We start from the raw sequence: 14,792 nt of genomic DNA, 5'->3' as shown, positions 1-14,792 counted from the left end.
GCGTGGACCAGGGGAGAACTGAACCTTATACTTCACACCACAGTAAGTCTACGTGTCCTCTTCCACATAGGGCAAGCTAGAACTAACTATCTTACCCAGGACTGCCGAAGCAGCGTGGACCAGGGGAGGAACACACTTTTCATGGAAACGTAAGGCATCCATGACTGCCATAACGTAAGCCGCCGCTGTGCGCGTATACCCGTTCCCCGTAGGGAGGAGCAAGCCGCCGCTTAGAGACGAAGCATAAAGTGTCCTCATTCCACATAGGGCAAGCTGGATGAATCCATTTTACCCAGGACGGCCGAAGCGGCGTGGACCAGGGGAGAACTGAACTTTATACTTCACACCACAGTAAGTCTACGTGTCCTCTTCCACATAGGGCAAGCTAGAACTAACTATCTTACCCAGGACTGCCGAAGCAGCGTGGACCAGGGGAGGAACACACTTTTCATAGAAACGTAAGGCATCCATGACTGCCATAGTGCGTAAGCCGCCGCTGTGCGCGTAAACCCGTTCCCCGTAGGGAGGAGTCAAGCCGCCGCTTAGAGACGAAGTATGAAGTGTCCTCTTCCACATAGGGCAAGCTAGAATGAACTATCTTACCCAGGACCGCCGAAGCAGCGTGGACCAGGGGAGAACTGAACTTTATACTTCACACCACAGTATTGAGTAATGTGCCCTCTTCCACATAGGGCAAGCTGGAATGTTCCATTTTACCCAGGACGGCCGAAGCGGCGTGGACCAGTGGAGGACTACACAATCATGAGGTTTGATATCGACTTGTGTGTTTCAATAGGATACCGATGGTATGGTTTGAACCGATTTGATTTAGCCATTCTGAAGTCATCACTTGGTTGAAGCGCTGAACTAGGGAGGCATCGTTTACATATATATTGGTTTTCGCATGCTCTACTAGGTTAATGTCATGAGGTTGGCTATCGAGCATGCCCAAGTGATGACTTGATTGTGTGCTTGCTTGAATTCTTCACATTTCATACCATCGGTTAGTTGTCGAATCATTCCTCGATCATAACCTTCGTTCTTGGTTCATGTATGCTCTCTTCCACATAGGGCAAGCTAGAATTAACTATCTTACCCAGGACCGCCGAAGCAGCGTGGACCAGGGGAGAACTATACTTTGTCTTGTATGCCCTCTTCCACATAGGGCAAGCTAGAACTAACTATCTTACCCAGGACCGCCGAAGCAGCGTGGACCAGTGGAGGACTATACTTTGTTCATAACACCACAGTATTGAGTAATGTGCCCTCTTCCACATAGGGCAAGCTAGAATGAACTATCTTACCCAGGACCGCCGGAGCAGTGTGGACCAGTGGAGGACTACACAATCATGAGGTTTGATATCGACTTGTGTGTTTCAATAGGGTACCGATGGTATGTTTTGAACCGATTTGATTTAGCCATTCTGAAGTCATCACTTGGTTGAAGCGCTGAACTAGGGAGGGGCATCGTTTACATATATATTGGTTTTCGCATGCTCTACTAGGTTAATGTCATAGGGTTGGCTATCGAGCATGCCCAAGTGATGACTTGATTGTGTGCTTGCTTGAATTCTTCACATTTCATACCATCGGTTAGTTGTCGAATCATTCCTCGATCATAACCTTCGTTCTTGGTTCATGTATGCTCTCTTCCACATAGGGCAAGCTAGAATTAACTATCTTACCCAGGACCGCCGAAGCAGCGTGGACCAGGGGAGAACTATACTTTGTCTTGTATGCCCTCTTCCACATAGGGCAAGCTAGAACTAACTATCTTACCCAGGACCGCCGAAGCAGCGTGGACCAGTGGAGGACTATACTTTGTTCATTACACCACAGTATTAAGTATGGTGTCCTCTTCCACATAGGGCAAGCTAGAACTAACTATCTTACCCAGGACCGCCGAAGCAGTGTGGACCAGGGGAGGACTATACTTTATACTTCACACACTAGCCATACTGAAGTCATCACTTGGTTGAAGCGCTGAACTACGGCGGGGTAATCGTTTACAGGTTATAATCATATAGCTGCATGCTCATTAGTAGATAATGGAATATTGTATGGCAATATGAGCATGCCCAAGTGATGACTTTGTTTCAAGCTCAACAGGTAGGGTATTGAGTCCTCTTCCACATAGGGCAAGCTAGAATGAACTATCTTACCCAGGACCGCCGGAGCAGCGTGGACCAGTGGAGGACTCTATACTTTATACTTCACACCACAGTATTGAGTACGACTTGCATAAAGCCCCTAATGAGAACCACGAGGGCTCTCTCAATGTAGAACCACGAGGGCTCTAGTACCGATTCTCTCGGTACGGCTTGGTCCGTGTTCCTTTATGCTTGTACTCTAAGTATTAAGTATTGTGTCCTCTTCCACATAGGGCAAGCTAGAACTAACTATCTTACCCAGGACCGCCGAAGCAGTGTGGACCAGGGGAGGACTATACTTTATACTTCACACACTAGCCATACTGAAGTCATCACTTGGTGGGGGTGAACTACGGCGGTATCTATCGTTTTGGTTCGGTCTATATAGGGTCGCTTGCATGCTCATTCGAATATAATGTAATTGTGTATGGCAATATGAGCATGCCCAAGTGATGACTTTGTTTCAAGCTCAACAGGTAGGGTATTGAGTCCTCTTCCACATAGGGCAAGCTAGAATGAACTATCTTACCCAGGACCGCCGGAGCAGCGTGGACCAGTGGAGGACTCTATACTTTATACTTCACACCACAGTATTGAGTACTTCTTGCATAAAGCCCCTAATGAGAACCACGAGGGCTCTCTCAATGTAGAACCACAAGGGCTCTAGTACCGATTCTCTCGGTACGGCTTGGTCCGTGTTCCTTTATGCTTGTACTCTTAGAAAGTCTCAACCCGGAGGTCTTGACTTTGATTGTCATAGTTGGACTACGACGGGGCATCCGACCATTGCTGATCGAACACCCCTGATTCACCATCTTTCGGGTAGGCGGTACGCGTACCTCCGGACGCGGAAGTCTCAACCCGGAGGTCTTGACTTTGATTGTCATAGTTGGACTACGACGGGGTATCCGACTCATCGAATACCCCAGAAGCACACCATCTTTCGGGTAGGCGGTACGCGTACCTCCGGACGCGGAAGTCTCAACCCGGAGGTCTTGACTTTGATTGTCATAGTTGGACTACGACGGGGTATCCGACTCATCGAATACCCCAGAAGCACACCATCTTTCGGGTAGGCGGTACGCGTACCTCCGGACGCGGAAAGTCTCAACCCGGAGGTCTTGACTTTGGTTGTCATAGTTGGACTATGACGGGGCATCCGACCATTGCTGATCGAACACCCCTGTTACACCATCTTTCGGATAGGCGGTGCGCGACACCACCGACGCGGAAAGTCTCAACCCGGAGGTCTTGACTTTGTATTGTTGGATAGTCCTCTTCCACTATAGGGCAAGCTGGAAATATTCCATTTTACCCAGGACTGCCGAGGCAGCGTGGACCAGGGGAGAACTTCACGGAATCTTCAGGCATCCATGATTGCCATAGTGCGTAAGCCGCCGCTGTGCGCGTCAACTCGTTCCCCGTGAGGAGGAGTCTAGCCGCCGCTAAAAGACGAAGCATTAAGTGTCCTCATTCCACTATAGGGCAAGCTAGAATTAACTATCTTACCCAGGACCGCCGAAGCAGCGTGGACCAGGCGAGGACTATACTTTATACTTCACACCACAGTATTGAGTACTTCTTGCATAAAGCCCCTAATGAGAACCACGAGGGCTCTCTCAATGTAGAACCACGAGGGCTCTAGTACCGATTCTCTCGGTACGGCTTGGTCCGTGTTCCTTTATGCTTGTACTCGCGGAAAGTCTCAACCCGGAGGTCTTGACTTTGATTGTCATAGTTGGACTACGACGGGGCATCCGACCATTGCTGACCGAACACCCCTGATTCATCATCTTTCGGATAGGAGGTGCGCCCACCTCCGACGCGGAAGTCTCAACCCGGAGGTTCGGACTTAGAGTTTTTCCCATTTAAAAGTTTTTCTCTTAGCCATACTGAAGTCATCACTTGGTGAACGATTGAACTAGGGCGGGTTAATCGTTTATAGGTATCATGTGGTTTGCATGCTCTCTTAGGTTAAGGTCATGTGGTTGGCTATCGAGCATGCCCAAGTGATGACTTTGTTTCACGCTTGCTTGATTTCTTCATGATTCCCTGTTATATAGTGTAATCATTCGAGAACAGGGAATCTTTGGTTTTGCTCAACAGGTATTGGATGTCAACTTGGTATCTAGATCGCATTAAGAGTCAACCCTTAGGTTCGGACTTGTATAGTGACATCTTGTTACGGTCTTGAGTCTCAACCCGCAGGTTCGGACTACTTAGTGTTTGATCGAATATAATATGGCAACTTGTGCCTAAGTCTCAACCCGCAGGTTCGGACTTCTGTTTATTTGGCCAATGTATGTATAAGGCAACTTGTGCCTAAGTCTCAACCCGCAGGTTCGGACTTGTGTATTTGTTCGAAGTCATGTATAAGGCAACGTGTGCCTAAGTCTCAACCCGCAGGTTCGGACTTGTTAGTGTTTCGTCAACTTTCATATGGCAACTTGTGCCTAAGTCTCAACCCGCAGGTTCGGACTTGTGTATTTGTTCGAAGTCATGTATAAGGCAACTTGTGCCTAAGTCTCAACCCGCAGGTTCGGACTTGTGTATTTGTTCGAAGTCATGTATAAGGCAACGTGTGCCTAAGTCTCAACCCGCAGATTCGGACTTGTTAGTGTTTCGTCAACTTTCATATGGCAACTTGTGCCTGAGTCTCAACCCGCAGGTTCGGACTTCTATAGTGTTTCGTCAATTATCATATGGCAACTTGTGCCGAAGTCTCAACCCGCAGGTTCGGACTTCTGGAAGGATCACTTGGCCACTAATGATCCTTCCGCAGGTTCACCTACGGAAACCTTGTTACGACTTTTACTTCCTCTAAATCATCAAGTTCGGTCAACTTCGATAAAGCAGACGCGGTTCACGAGGATCCAGCGAACGATCATCTCCAAAGACCTCACTAAATAATCCATCGGTAGTAGCGACGGGCGGTGTGTACAAAGGGCAGGGACGTATTCAACGCTGGCTGATGACCAGCACTTACTAGAAGTTCCGAGTTCATATGGACCATTGCAATCCATAATCCCTACTAAGTGAGTATTTGAGTGATTTCCCGTTCCTCTCGGAATAGGAGACACGCTGCTACCCACATTGTAGCACGCGTGTAGCCCAGAACATCTAAGGGCATCACGGACCTGTTATCGCTCGATCTCATTTTGCTAAACACAAATTGTCCTGCTAAGCAGCGTACCGTAAGTGCACTTGCGCACACGAACAGCGAAGGTGTCAGGTCATACTCCACCGAAAGGTCCTAACCCGTTCCAATCGGCATCGACGCATTAACGCTGACTGCGTTCTAGTTAGCATATGTGAGTCACGTTCGTTATCGGAATTAACCAGACAAATCAATCCACGAACTAAGAACGGCCATGCACCACTACCCTTAAATTTGAGAAAGAGCTATTAATCTGTCTCACCTCCATAAGTTCGGACCTGGTAAGTTTTCCCGTGTTGAGTCAAATTGAACCGCAAGCTCCATTTCATTGTGGTGCCCTTCCGTCAATTCCTTTAAGTTTCAACTTTGCAACCATACTTCCCCCGGAACCTGACTTTGGTTTCCCGGAAGCTACTGAGAGCACCTGGTTGTAGCGTCTCCCAATTGCTAGTTGGCATCGTTTACGGTTAGAACTAGGGCGGTATCTAATCGCCTTCGATCCTCTAACTTTCGTTCTTGATTAAAGAAAGCATCCTTGACAAATGCCTTCGCTTTAGTTAGTCTTACGACGGTCTACGAATTTCACCTCTCGCGCCGTAATACTAGTGTCCCCAACTACTTCTGTTAATCATTACCTCCGGTCTGAGTACAAACCAATGAAAGATTAGACCAAGGTCGTATTCCATTATTCCATGCAAGATTATTCTAGGGCGTTTGGGCACCCTGCTTTAAGCACTCTAATTTGTTCAAGGTAAACGTGAGCGGTCGAGCTCTATGTTACACTTGCACCCGTTGAAGGGCACACCATGACACAGACTTGGTGCCCTACCACACCATTGAGTCGCAACCAGATTCCGACTTGGCCCACCGACCACGGGTTGACCGGGTCGGCGGAGCCGGACTGTGTTGGACAAGTATCAACTTCGAACGTTTTAACCGCAACAATTTTAATATACGCTAGTGGAGCTGGAATTACCGCGGCTGCTGGCACCAGACTTGCCCTCCACTTGATCCTCGTAGAAGGATTTATGCTCTACTCATTCCAATTATGAAACATCATTAAAGAGTTTCATATTGTTATTTCTCGTCACTACCTCCCCGTCCCGGGATTGGGTAATTTACGCGCCTGCTGCCTTCCTTGGATGTGGTAGCCATTTCTCAGGCTCCCTCTCCGGAATCGAACCCTGATTCCCCGTTACCCGTTGCAACCATGGTAGTCCTCTATACTACCATCCATAGTTGATAGGGCAGATATTTGCGAGATCTGTCGTCGGTGCGAGACCATACGATCAGCATCATTATCCAGACTTCAACTCAATGACACGGAGAACCCGCGATTGGTTTGACTAATAAGTGCACCAGTTCCCGCGAGGGTCCTGGCATGTTGCATGTATTAGCTCTAGATTTTCCACAGTTATCCAAGTAACTAGGTTGATGATCTCGTAAATTATAGCTGTTATACTGAGCCTTATGCGGTTTCACATTAAATCTGTTTGTACTTAGACATGCATGGCTTAACCTTTGAGACGAGCGTATATTACTGGTAGGATCAACCAGAATTCCGACTTTGCGTTCGAATGTTCATTGTCCCATTGCACCCGGAGGAGCAAACACCACGTTCTATATGTTGTCAAGTCCGGTAGCACACGGGAGGCGAGCCCCCGTGCGAACCTCATTGCCCTCGTATCACACACACCCGATGCACCGGACAGGCACTTGAGCGGCATTCGACTCCGCTAAGCGCTCGTGCGCCCGATTGTGCATGCGCTGACGGGGCCTTCATACCCCTACCACAGCGACCTTATGCCAAACTTCCATGAATACTTAGGTGAGCTGACAAGGGCCTTCATTTCCCTACCATCAACTAAAGGACACGCTAGGCGCGTCCGATCATTGCAACTGCGGGGCTTTCATACCCCAATCACCACAGTACGCAATTCACCAGAGTTTAATCACAACCCCCCCGGACATGGCACACTATTAACTTGCAACAAAACTTAGTGTGTGCCGGGCACATCGGTTCCACAAAATCATTCCCGATGTACCCCAATTGGGGTTGTGAACGCATCCATGGTCCTCTGACACACCCAACCAAGCGTGGATACTACATACCTCAAACACCCAGTACACTAACAGACAAATCAACATATGGTTGCTTTCCCCCAGACATTTGCCAATCACTTGGCACCCGGACGGGAACTCGCTCCTGATTGCGCCATTGCCACCCATTTGCCAAGAGCGAGTTCTGTATGTAGATTTCATTTGGAAAGACAACCGTGTACTGGATATTCTATCCGACGATTACAGATGACGAGTACGAGACTCGACTACACTCACGGATAATACATTTTGGGTCGAGATTGCTTTCGGGGTTTTCGATTGGTCTTGCGCTTGTAAACGTATAACTTTGACTTGTGGTAACCTCGGTATGTTAGTCGATCACGTGGTTGTGAACTGGGTACGGGTGGGCAATCTGTTCACTTGCACTCTGGGTAGGAATATGGTGAGCGCTATAGGTTAAAGATCATGGTATGGTTCCATCGTGATGACTTTCGCTAGATAGTAGGATGTTTGGATAGTTATAACGTTTTTGGCCATTTGTTCATAGTGTTCGGTTCATTGAGGAATTCGATTGGTCTTTGCTTCACACACGTGGTCGATCACTTGGATGTGAACTAGGGTGAGAATAAGGTGTTCACTAGTGCTCTTAGGTTTTGGATCAGTACTGAGCACTTGATTGGTTTCGCATAATATGTATCCATAGTGATGACTCTTTCCAGCTTAAGATTTCGTTACCAGTTTCGAATCCTCCCCACGTTCGCTTTTACTTGGTTAGGTTTTCGAGTGTAGATTTGAAAGCAATCTCATGTATGTATCCCATCTGATATAAGCCACTGACAGTTCATGTCACCTCGTTCAACTCTCGCTGGGTCACAGAAGTATGTTACTGCGCCCATTATCCCTACTCGGATAGGTTCGGTTCGTTCGTTTTATACTACGGTGAGTAAACTCAATTTGTGCATCGCATAGCCATGGAAAGCAAGCTTTCGCGGGCCTCTTCGACTGTTTTGATACGAGCTGTGCCCGTGATGCTTGTCATCCCAGGATACTAGACCCCTTTGGACGACCGCATGACCATCAGAAAGTAAATTCCACGTTCGATTTGGGGTGTGAACCCCGAACATAAAGTCTTTGTGTAGAACCACGAGGGCTCTATAGTACCGATTCTCTCGGTACGCTTGGTCCGTGTTCCTTTATGTTCGTACTCTTGTGTGTTTAATATTCATGTTCGATTTGGGATATTTGCTACTGTCACCGTTTGAGTACTATGGGGCTTGAACCCCTAACATAAAGTCTTTGTGTAGAACCACGAGGGCTCTATAGTACCGACTCTCTCGGTACGCTTGGTCCGTGTTCCTTTATGTTCGTACTCTTGTGTGTATAATATTCATGTTCGGTTTGGGATATTTGCTACTTTCACCAGGGTCCCGTTCTTCATACAAGTCTGCCTTGCTAATGTGGTAACTTTTTAGTGTAGTTCTGACATTCCAATTTTGGGACTTAGCCGATTTTTCATATATTTCCATATGACCCATAGGGTCCCTTTCTTCATACAAGCTTGCCTAGGGCGATCGGTCAAAACTCGTCTTACTATTCGATTGGTCTTCGCACTTTCACCCTAGGCAGTTCGCCTAGGTCTGTCTTCTTGAGGAGGCCAAAACCCGAAATAAGGAGGTCCGGCCGACCCAGAAACCTCCCCTGTCTGAACTACACTAACCCGATTTTTCAGGGTCCTCAGCGCCATACAACTTTGCCTAGGTCACTTGTACCCTTGACTTAGGCCATCTGACTTGGTCCGTGTTTCTTCCTAGGGTTCACCTAGGTACTTTGCCTTGCTTCATGTGGTAACTTTTTAGTGTAGTTCTGACATCCCAATTTTGGGACTTAGCCGATTTTTCATGTATTTCCATATGACCCGTAGGGTCCCTTTCTTCATACAAGCTTGCCTAGGGCGATCGGTCAAAACTTGTCTTACTATTCGATTGGTCTTCGCACTTTCACCCTAGGCAGTTCGCCTAGGTCTGTCTTCTTGAGGAGGCCAAAACCCGAAATAAGGAGGTCCGGCCGACCCAGAAACCTCCCCTGTCTGAACTACACTAACCCGATTTTTCAGGGTCCTCAGCGCCATACAACTTTGCCTAGGTCACTTGTACCCTTGACTTAGGCCATCTGACTTGGTCCGTGTTTCTTCCTAGGGTTCACCTAGGTACTTTGCCTTGCTTCATGTGGTAACTTTTTAGTGTAGTTCTGACATCCCAATTTTGGGACTTAGCCGATTTTTCATGTATTTCCATATGACCCGTAGGGTCCCTTTCTTCATACAAGCTTGCCTAGGGCGATCGGTCAAAACTTGTCTTACTATTCGATTGGTCTTCGCACTTTCACCCTAGGCAGTTCGCCTAGGTCTGTCTTCTTGAGGAGGCCAAAACCCGAAATAAGGAGGTCCGGCCGACCCAGAAACCTCCCCTGTCTGAACTACACTAACCCGATTTTTCAGGGTCCTCAGCGCCATACAACTTTGCCTAGGTCACTTGTACCCTTGACTTAGGCCATCTGACTTGGTCCGTGTTTCTTCCTAGGGTTCACCTAGGTACTTTGCCTTGCTTCATGTGGTAACTTTTTAGTGTAGTTCTGACATCCCAATTTTGGGACTTAGCCGATTTTTCATGTATTTCCATATGACCCGTAGGGTCCCTTTCTTCATACAAGCTTGCCTAGGGCGATCGGTCAAAACTTGTCTTACTATTCGATTGGTCTTCGCACTTTCACCCTAGGCAGTTTGCCTAGGTCTGTCTTCTTGAGGAGGCCAAAACCCGAAATAAGGAGGTTCAGCCGACCCAGAAACCTCCCCTGTCAGAACTACACTAACCCGATTTTTCAGGGTCCTCAGCGCCATACAACTTTGCCTAGGTCACTTGTACTCTTGACTTAGGCCATCTGACTTGGTCCGTGTTTCTTCCTAGGGTTCACCTAGGTACTTTGCCTTGCTTGATGTGGTAACTTTTTAGTGTAGTTCAGACATCCCAATTTTGGGACTTAGCCGATTTTTCATGTATTTCCATATGACCCATAGGGTCCCTTTCTTCATACAAGCTTGCCTAGGGCGATCGGTCAAAACTTGTCTTACTATTCGATTGGTCTTCGCACTTTCACCCTAGGCAGTTTGCCTAGGTGTAGCTTCTTGAGGAGGTCAAAACCCAAAATAAGGAGGTTCAGCCGACCCAAAAACCTACCCTGTCTAAACTACACTAACCAGATTTTTCAGGGTCCTCAGCGCCATACAACTTTGCCTAGGTCACTTGTACTCTTGACTTAGGCCATCTGACTTGGTCCGTGTTTCTTCCTAAGGTTCACCTAGGTACTTTGCCTTGCTTCATGTGGTAACTTTTTAGTGTAGTTCAGACATCCCAATTTTGGGACTTAGCCGATTTTTCATGTATTTCCATATGACCCATAGGGTCCCTTTCTTCATACAAGCTTGCCTAGGGCGATCGGTCAAAACTTGTCTTACTATTCGATTGGTCTTCGCACTTTCACCCTAGGCAGTTTGCCTAGGTGTAGCTTCTTGAGGAGGTCAAAACCCAAAATAAGGAGGTTCAGCCGACCCAAAAACCTACCCTGTCTAAACTACACTAACCAGATTTTTCAGGGTCCTCAGCGCCATACAACTTTGCCTAGGTCACTTGTACTCTTGACTTAGGCCATCTGACTTGGTCCGTGTTTCTTCCTAGGGTTCACCTAGGTACTTTGCCTTGCTTCATGTGGTAACTTTTTAGTGTAGTTCTGACATCCCAATTTTGGGACTTAGCCGATTTTTCATGTATTTCCATATGACCCGTAGGGTCCCTTTCTTCATACAAGCTTGCCTAGGGCGATCGGTCAAAACTTGTCTTACTATTCGATTGGTCTTCACACTTGCACCCTAGGCAGTTTGCCTAGGTGTAGCTTCTTGAGGAGGTCAAAACCCGAAATAAGGAGGTCCGGCCGACCCAAAAACCTACCCTGTCTGAACTACACTAACCAGATTTTTCAGGGTCCTCACCGTCATACAACTTTCCCTAGGTCACTTGAACTCTTGACTTAGGCCATCTGACTTGGTCCGTGTTTCTTCCTAGGGTTCACCTAGGTAGTTTGCCTTGCTTGGTGTGGTAACATTTGAGTGTAGTTCTGACATCCCCATTTTGGGACTTAGCCGATTTTTCGTAAAATACCATATGACCCATCAGGGTCCTTTGCTTCATATAAGTTTGCCTTGCTTGGTGTGGTAACTTGTTAGTGTAGTTCTGACATCATCATTTTGGGACTTAGCCGATTTTTCGTAAAATACCATATGACCCATCAGGGTCCTTTGCTTCATATAAGTTTGCCTTGCTTGGTGTGGTAACATTTGAGTGTAGTTCTGACATCCCCATTTTGGGACTTAGCCGATTTTTCGTAAAATACCATATGACCCATCAGGGTCCTTGCCTTCATATAAGTTTGCCTTGCTTGGTGTGGTAACACATGAGTGTAGTTCTGACATCCCCATTTTGGGACTTAGCCGATTTTTCGTAAAATACCATATGACCCATCAGGGTCCTTTCCTTCATATAAGTTTGCCTTGCTTGATGTGGTAACATTTGAGTGTAGTTCAGACATCCCCATTTTGGGACTTAGCCGATTTTTCGATCCATACCATATGACCCATCAGGGTCCTTGCCTTCATATAAGTTTGCCTTGCTTGGTGTGGTAACATTTTAGTGTAGTTCTGACATCACCATTTTGGGACTTAGCCGATTTTTCGATCAATACCATATGACCCATCAGGGTCCTTTGCTTCATATAAGTTTGCCTTGCTTGGTGTGGTAACATTTGAGTGTAGTTCTGACATCATCATTTTGGGACTTAGCCGATTTTTCGTAAAATACCATATGACCCATCAGGGTCCTTGCCTTCATATAAGTTTGCCTTGCTTGGTGTGGTAACACATGAGTGTAGTTCAGACATCCCCATTTTGGGACTTAGCCGATTTTTCGATCCATACCATATGACCCATCAGGGTCCTTGCCTTCATATAAGTTTGCCTTGCTTGGTGTGGTAACATTTTAGTGTAGTTCTGACATCACCATTTTGGGACTTAGCCGATTTTTCGATCAATACCATATGACCCATCAGGGTCCTTTCCTTCATATAAGTTTGCCTTGCTTGGTGTGGTAACATTTGAGTGTAGTTCTGACATCAACATTTTGGGACTTAGCCGATTTTTCGTAAAATACCATATGACCCATCAGGGTCCTTGCCTTCATATAAGTTTGCCTTGCTTGGTGTGGTAACACATGAGTGTAGTTCTGACATCCCCATTTTGGGACTTAGCCGATTTTTCGTAAAATACCATATGACCCATCAGGGTCCTTTCCTTCATATAAGTTTGCCTTGCTTGATGTGGTAACATTTGAGTGTAGTTCAGACATCCCCATTTTGGGACTTAGCCGATTTTTCGATCCATACCATATGACCCATCAGGGTCCTTGCCTTCATATAAGTTTGCCTTGCTTGGTGTGGTAACATTTTAGTGTAGTTCTGACATCCCCATTTTGGGACTTAGCCGATTTTTCGTAAAATACCATATGACCCATCAGGGTCCTTTGCTTCATATAAGTTTGCCTTGCTTGGTGTGGTAACATTTGAGTGTAGTTCTGACATCCCCATTTTGGGACTTAGCCGATTTTTCGTAAAATACCATATGACCCATCAGGGTCCTTTCCTTCATATAAGTTTGCCTTGCTTGGTGTGGTAACATTTGAGTGTAGTTCTGACATCCCCATTTTGGGACTTAGCCGATTTTTCGAAAAATACCATATGACCCATCAGGGTCCTTTCCTTCATATAAGTTTGCCTTGCTTGGTGTGGTAACATTTGAGTGTAGTTCTGACATCCCCATTTTGGGACTTAGCCGATTTTTCGTAAAATACCATATGACCCATCAGGGTCCTTTGCTTCATATAAGTTTGCCTTGCTTGGTGTGGTAACATTTGAGTGTAGTTCTGACATCCCCATTTTGGGACTTAGCCGATTTTTCGATCCATACCATATGACCCATCAGGGTCCTTTGCTTCATATAAGTTTGCCTTGCTTGGTGTGGTAACATTTGAGTGTAGTTCTGACATCCCCATTTTGGGACTTAGCCGATTTTTCGATCCATCCTATATGACCCATCAGGGTCCTTTTTCTTCATATAAGTTTCCCAAGACTTAGTGCTTTTTACCTTTGGACACCAATATCACCCTTACGGGTTTCTTTGATCTTCTCACTTTGTATTGACCAAATGTAGGTCTTGCCATGCCAAACATATAATTGTTCTACACCAAGTCTCTATCTCGTACCGCCAGCTCGGTACATTCGATTAACCTGCCCTTAAGGCACCCGGGACTTAGCCATTTTTTCACATTTTTCATGATTTTGAGGCAACTTTTCTCGACTTTGTCACCTTATATCACCAAGATCCTTTCCCTTTAGCGCTTCACTCTGTTCGTATGATATTTAGCGCTGACTATCACCTTTCTATCGCTGAGCTCAACTTCTTATTCGGTGCCATAGAGCCAGAGATATTCCGCGTATGCTGTTATAAGGGAAGTTTGTCACTTTTCCAAAGGCCCACTTTGGGACGCCCATATCTCACCTTCAGGTATCTTCGATCTTCTTGTCGTCTATGGACGAAACTTAGGTCTTGTCTTGGCCAACTTATAAATGTTCTACGGCCAAGCCGTATCTCTTACCGCCAGCCCGGTATTTTTGGACTTAGTCGGATTTTCGCCTCTCGTGGTAACAATTTCTGACTTTGACTCACAATAACACCTGAACGGTCACATGCTAGCGCTTTGCTTGGCAAGAATTATAGTTAGCGCTTCCTTTTCTCTTTCCATCGATACCTTGTTCGTTCCATTCCATGCCATACAGCCGAAGTTATGATGTTTCCCGTTTTCCATATCATGTGGAGCTTATGCTCTGGGAAAACCATCTAACACCTGTACCACCCTTTTGGGTACCACCGATCTCGTCACTATGTTCGGGCCAAATATAGGTTATAACATGCCCAACATATAATTGTTCTACACCAAGTCTCTATCTCTTACCGCCTGCTCGGTATTTTACTCGTAAGTCCAAATTTCACAACTTGTACTTTTTGGCCCAATGTACTCGAGTTTCAATTTTGGTAACATTTTTCGACTTTGACACTTAATAACTTCCAAATCATGCTAGTTAGCGCTTTGCTTTCTTCTAGTCGTATCTAGCGCTGGGTGTTACCTTTCCAAAACATATCCTAGCTTAACAATCCATGCCATACAGCCGGAGCTATACGGTGCACAAGTCAAATCCATTTTAGCCATGTTTCATTTTTGCCAATTTTTGACCACTCGTATCACCCTTCCAGAGTGGTCCGATCT

The sequence above is a fragment of the Anopheles coustani genome, assembly GCF_943734705.1.
Source record: "Anopheles coustani chromosome X unlocalized genomic scaffold, idAnoCousDA_361_x.2 X_unloc_38, whole genome shotgun sequence".
In the NCBI taxonomy this organism is placed as follows: Eukaryota; Metazoa; Arthropoda; class Insecta; order Diptera; family Culicidae; genus Anopheles; species Anopheles coustani.
This window is presented reverse-complemented; position numbering follows the sequence as displayed.